Source organism: Nicotiana tomentosiformis, chromosome 9 (genome assembly GCF_000390325.3).
Source record: "Nicotiana tomentosiformis chromosome 9, ASM39032v3, whole genome shotgun sequence".
In the NCBI taxonomy this organism is placed as follows: domain Eukaryota; kingdom Viridiplantae; phylum Streptophyta; class Magnoliopsida; order Solanales; family Solanaceae; genus Nicotiana; species Nicotiana tomentosiformis.
The window spans coordinates 76382034-76388395 of record NC_090820.1 but is presented as its reverse complement, the minus strand read 5'-3'; the positions used below and the strand labels follow the sequence as shown (position 1 = coordinate 76388395).

Sequence of the window (6362 nt, the reverse complement as noted above, 5' to 3'; positions counted from 1 at the left end):
TGACATCAATTCGACCTCTAAATCTTAAATTCTTATATTGAAATCCCTAGGCCGAAATCCTCAAATTTCACCTCAAAACCCGTAATCTAGTTGTAATACACAATGATAATCCAATATTATTGACGAACAATGATCACAAGTGACTTACCTCAAGTTTTCCCGTGAATTCCCTCTGAACATTGCCCCAAAACCGTGTTGGAAAAGTCCAAATATGGCAAAACTTAGAACCCCTTCGAAATGTATACTGTCCAGGGGTTCCGCAACTGTGACTCACTTAGACGCTCCTACGGTCTCGCAGGTGCGAGAAACCAACCGCTTCTGCAACCGCCTCCGCTTCTATGGACCAGAAGTCCACTTCTCCGAATTCACTTTTGCGCCCAACTTCCCTTGCCTCCACATCTGCGACCTTGGTGTCGTTTCTGCGGACTCTCTTATGCAAGTTTCTATCCGCTTCTGCGATCCCAAGCTCGGTTCTGCGAGCTCGCACCTGCAAGCCAATTTCTGCAGTTGCAATTGCATTAGTAGGCAACAACAAGTTTTAATTGTTCTAAGTCCAAATTTGATTTGTTAACCATACGAAACTCACCCGAGGCGCCTGTACCTTAATCAAATATACAAACAAGTCCTAAATCATCATACGAACTTAGTCAAAACCTTAAATCATATCAAACAATGCTAAAACCACAATCATACTCCAATTCAATCTAAATGAAACTAAGAATTTTTAACTTCTACATTCAATGTCGAAACCTATCAAATCAAGTCCGATTGACCTCAAATTTTGCACACAAGTCATAAATGACATAACGGACCTATTCAAATTTTCCGAATCAGATTTCGATCCCGATATCAAAAAGTCAACTCCCCGGTCAAACATCCAATTTAATTTTCTAGTTTTGCCATTTCAAGCCTAATTTAGCTACGTGCTTCCAAATAATTTTCCGGACATGTTCATAAGTCCAAAATCACAATACGGAGCTATTGGAATCATCAAAACTTTATTACGGAGTCGTTCACACATAGGTCGACCTCCACTCAACCTTTTTAACTTGAGTTTTAAACTTTGGAACTAAGTGTTCCAATTCATTCCAACACCTCACCGGACACGAACCAATTACCCCGGCAAGTCATATAACAATTGTAACGCAAATATTGAGCAGTAAATGGGGGAACAGGGTTGTAATACTCAAAACGACTGGTCGAGTTGTTACAAATACCGATCAAGCCAAACAATACTCTAAAAATGTCATCTCGCGCGTATCAACCTCCGAACAACTCGAAACTAGCCAAAAGAAACTCAAAAACATCAAATAATGACAAAGGAAAGCAACCCAAATGATAAAGGTTGAATTTTTAATCAAATACTCAAAGACAACAAAAATGTCAAACTCGAGCCCGCATCTCGGAACCCAGCAAAATTCACAAATTCCGATAAATCATTTAAGTACGAGTCCAACCATACTATTTTAACTCAAATCCAAATTTAAACCGATGTTCAAAACTTAATTATTTACTTTACGAAAATTTAGACAACCCCCTGAATTTCTCTTTTGATATCATCAATCAAATGCCAAAAATGAAGATGGAATCACGGAATATATTCAAAACTGAGTAGAAAACACTTACCCCAATCCATGTGGTGAAAATTGCCTCCAAAATCGCCCAAATCCGAGCTCCCTAACACAAAATATGATAAAATAACTCAAAGGTCAGACATAGAGTACTTGTATGCACGGCCCAGTGGTACTCTACGCGATCGCGAAGGAAAAATCTGTCCAACTTTAAAAATCCCTAAGCGAACGCGTCACCGATCGCACGAACGCGAAGGTCATCAGGTCACCAATCGTCATGAACGTGACCCTACACATGCGAACGCGTTGCACAACTCACGCCTGCTACACTCTTTTACGCGAATATGTAACCCTCTCCGCGAACGCAATGAAAGAATCTATCCGACCCAATTTTGTTATATGCGAACGCGATAGCTCCATTGCGAATGCGATGAACAACCAGCTCCACGGACAAAACACACACCGCGATCGGGTATTTTCTCTCGTGATTGTGAAGCACCATAGAAACACCAGAAAACTAGTATCTTATGCAACTTCGAAAAGAACAGAAATCAATCCTAAACACACCCGAATCCCTCGGGACCCCGTCTGAACATGCCAAAAAGTCACAAAATATAACACGGACCTACTCGAGGCCTCAAATCACACATAACAAAATCAAAACCACGAATCACACCTCAATTCAAAGTTATTGAACTAATGAACATTTCCAAATTAAAAACTAATGGTGAACAAGCCTAAAGACTTTAGAATGACCTCATATTTTGCACACAAGTTCCAAATGACATAACAAATCCATTCCAACTTCCAGAACAAGTGTCTGAATCCGATAACAAAGAATTCAACTCTTGATCAAATCTATGAACTTTCCTAAGCTTAAAATTACCAACTTTCGCCAATTAGCGCCAAACCTTGTAAAAACATCCAAATGCAAATCCGGGAATACGCCCAAGACAAAAAATCAATATTCGGACCTAACGGAACCATCAATACCCCGATCCGTGGTCAAATATACAAAAGTCAAACTTGGTCAACTCTTCTAACTTAAAGTTTCCTAGTTGTGAATCATTATTCCAAATCAATCTCGAATCACCTATAAACCAAAACCTACGATTTACACAAGTCATAATACATCATATGAAGTTATACATGACCAAACACTCAAAAGAAATACAAATTCTCATAACGACCAAACGGGTCGTTACATTCTCCCCCACTTAAACATACATTCATCCTTGAACGTGCCAAGAGATTGTTCCATAGTCATGAAATCACCGTATAACCTATCTAGATAAGCCTGACAACACAACCTAACTGAAGATCCTTACTCTAACCTTGGTCCATAAACCTTGGAATCAAATCTCTAATATCCAAAACTCATCATAAGACCTGAATCTCGCATATATACATTGTATAAGTCTAAACAAGCTGTATCAAGCGATAACCATAATCCAAGATGTAATCATATGATATACCACATAACTCAGATACTCATAGCACCAATTTTCAACCGCAATAACTGCTCAATAACAAAGCCAGTACCAGTAACAAACCCCATATCAAATAAAACCTTGTCCCAAACCTTCATATGCTTCCAATGATGAGTGAAACACGCAAAAACTCAGAACCACTCATTAGATCAATCAGTTGTGGATCCTTGTCTTCCGATAAGAACCAAAGCAATATTTCTAAGCTGGCCAGCGACACTATTCTTCCAAACATACTGTAATCAAATCCGATAATACTCATTCCAGGTCCAATGATCTCGTCTCTTTAAATACAAGCTGATCTACTGACATGGCACACTAATACCACCTAAACCACAAACTGTGCAACCCGTGCACCAATAAGTAACAACTCAAATGTACCCAAAGATGGAAAGAGAATCAAAAGAAAGAACCTTCTTGTATGCTCAACAGACACCACCATAGGCACAATGCTATAAAACCATCACGCAAGGGAGAACCAAGACACATGAAGTCTACCCAAAGGATCATATCCCAATATAACTATGTCGCAGTGCGTGACCCAATCCAAACACCGGTCCACATGAACTACCTCAAGCCATGTTGCTCAAAATCAAAAACAAACATACGAAGTGCATAACCATAACCATGATAAAACGAATAGCACCATATACCACGAATGGGAAAGACCATAACCAAGGCGCAATCAACCATTTCACACCCCAAGAATTATCCGGCTCAAATTTTGCCACAAGGCCCAAACAGAAACGCATCATATGTGAAAATAGCCAATATATCACAACCCAATGAAGCATAGAATAGTAACACACATATCATATCTTAACACGAAAAAGCTTAACTCTAACTGAATAACACACCACATAACAATGGTCGTGTTGAGTCAACAAATCTGACCTGGTGTAGAATACACATCCTTATTAGGCCTACCAATGGGCCCCCAAATAAACTTTGGTCATCCAAAAACAGATAAATAACCTTCCAAAAGTCCACCATAACCTAACCGTAACACATACTATTAGCTGTCTAACTTTGACCATACCAAAAGTCCACCATAAACTGGCACATGAAACCTCAATTCCACACGTCACACCGCATGTATCATGCCATCCTATGAAACATTATCACCCTATTATCAACCCCAAATCACAAGCAGGACACACATTCCGTCAGCCAGAAACCTTTCAATTGACCCCCATCCAAGAGAAAATCACAACATCCAGCATACTTCTCATTCTTATCGAAAACATCCACCGAAAGCCGTGGTCGAAATCATCGCAAACTCTTTGAAACCATTAGAACAAAACCAAGCCATCAGAATTGAATCCCTCTAACCAAACCATGTCACGCAAGTTTCAAAACCCAAGAGTATTACCACAAATCACCAGCAAGCCTCACAATATCATGAGAACCAAAACACCCAATCATATCCATTACCATGCTGATCTAACCTACTACTATGTTGTCCTATTTCTCCGAGTCCCTTCAGAATTTCCTTCAAGTTAACACTTCTCCTTGCCAATATACTACGATCCTTAACCAAAGCTCACCACAAGCAGTCCTATTATGAAACCACATCGTCCAAAAGCCCGTAAGCCACTGTATTCCCTCTTAAGCACCCAAAAGTGCCACAACCGAGATACCCACTTTGAAGAGGCCTTCTGTGAATGTGAAATTGTTTCCTTTTACCTTTTCGATACTGAGATATAGAATCCATAATGATATAGAGATATCGCAAGTCCGAACACCATAAAATGTAAATCTCAGATCTTAGCCATTTACAAATCCGTGAATTCCTCACATACCACATATGAATCATGAACTCATTAGAACTTTCTCGAGAGTCATCCACCCTATACAAATCTCAAATGCACCTCCAATATGATCCGAATGACATGTTTCTATTAGCGCACAAACACCTCGAGAAGTAACCCACACCTCTAAGCAAATGAGTAAATCCCTACTCCATGCACACTACCTCCACCACGAATAGCAAACATAAATAATTACAAACATTTTAGGTATCCCATACAGTGTAACACATCATGCTTTAGGAATTTTCCTTACTCAAGTCATCCTCAAAATCAAACTCTTCAAGTCATAACTAATCCACAAGTATACCTCAGACCAAACTAATATAACACATAACCATGCAATCAAATCATCGATAGTAGACTCCCCACTTGGTTCGAAGCCATGGAAGATGACATCCGAAGACCCACAATACCTTTACTCCATTTCTGCCATAATACCGCATTGTAATTCAACTAAATCCTTCATACGCCCATGTAACATACACCACCAACAACAACAACAACCCAGTAAAATCCCACCTAAAGAGGGATGCAACGGGAGGACATCCTAGGGGGTCACCCATCCTAGTGCTACTCTCGCCCAAGCACGCTTAACTTAGAAGTTCTGATGGGATACGAAGCATTAGTGCTGGTATGATCGCATCCTCAAATCGTACCATAAATCTTAAAATACCTCAATTCACCTGCTACGCTCCCATTCATCCTCGTGACAGTCAAGTCAACTTCCTCAACTTATCCAAACTCAAACTGCAACACATATAACTCACTAGTAGAAAGAAAACATCCACATAATCAATCATAAGAATCACAAAACCTCAAAACATCCCGCATGAGATAACCCACCTGCTTAGGCTCAACCTGGCATCTCTTTGTTCCTTTACACGGCCATAAGCACTATGCAATCACTAAATCTTCTCGAGTCTAAACTCGTCAAATAGGCATAAGAACACAATTCATAACACAAACAAACAACTGAAAGATCCCTAACACACTCGTAACTCAGGACCGTACAACACGGCATAACAGAAATCAAGCACCCAATAGTCCTCTTTACATCACAAGCAAACTCTTCTCTTCACATCCAAGCCATCTGAACACGTCCTGCAGTCACACCATATTCATCATATAGCTATCCAACCACTCATCGAGCCATACATTCAACTCCCAGCGAGACTACTCGATATATAGGTCCAAAGGCACCTGCTTACACAACTGAAACTATCGAGCCAAAGTTGAAATTCAAAGCTGTTCTCAAGTCCTTCAAACTGGACCATCACCAAAACAAAGAAGACATATCTCACACCTCATCCATGGAATCAAAAGTTGTCGATGCATAGTTGATACTGAGCGCTCACATAACATACGAGCGAGTAGAAGGAATTCAAATAGATACGTTTCAACCTGAAACAATGCCACACGATAAGAAAAGAATGATGGGAAGTTTATCCAAGGTGCCATTTAGCCTCTCGAAGAGAGGTATGGACGCCAGCATA

General features: G+C 40.0%; 1 pseudogene; it reads right to left on the bottom strand.

Annotated features, from left to right (window-relative positions):
• Window positions 1-5395: 5395 nt before the first annotated feature.
• On the bottom strand, window positions 5396-5514 carry LOC117280224 (5S ribosomal RNA; annotated as a pseudogene).
• Window positions 5515-6362: the final 848 nt, after the last annotated feature.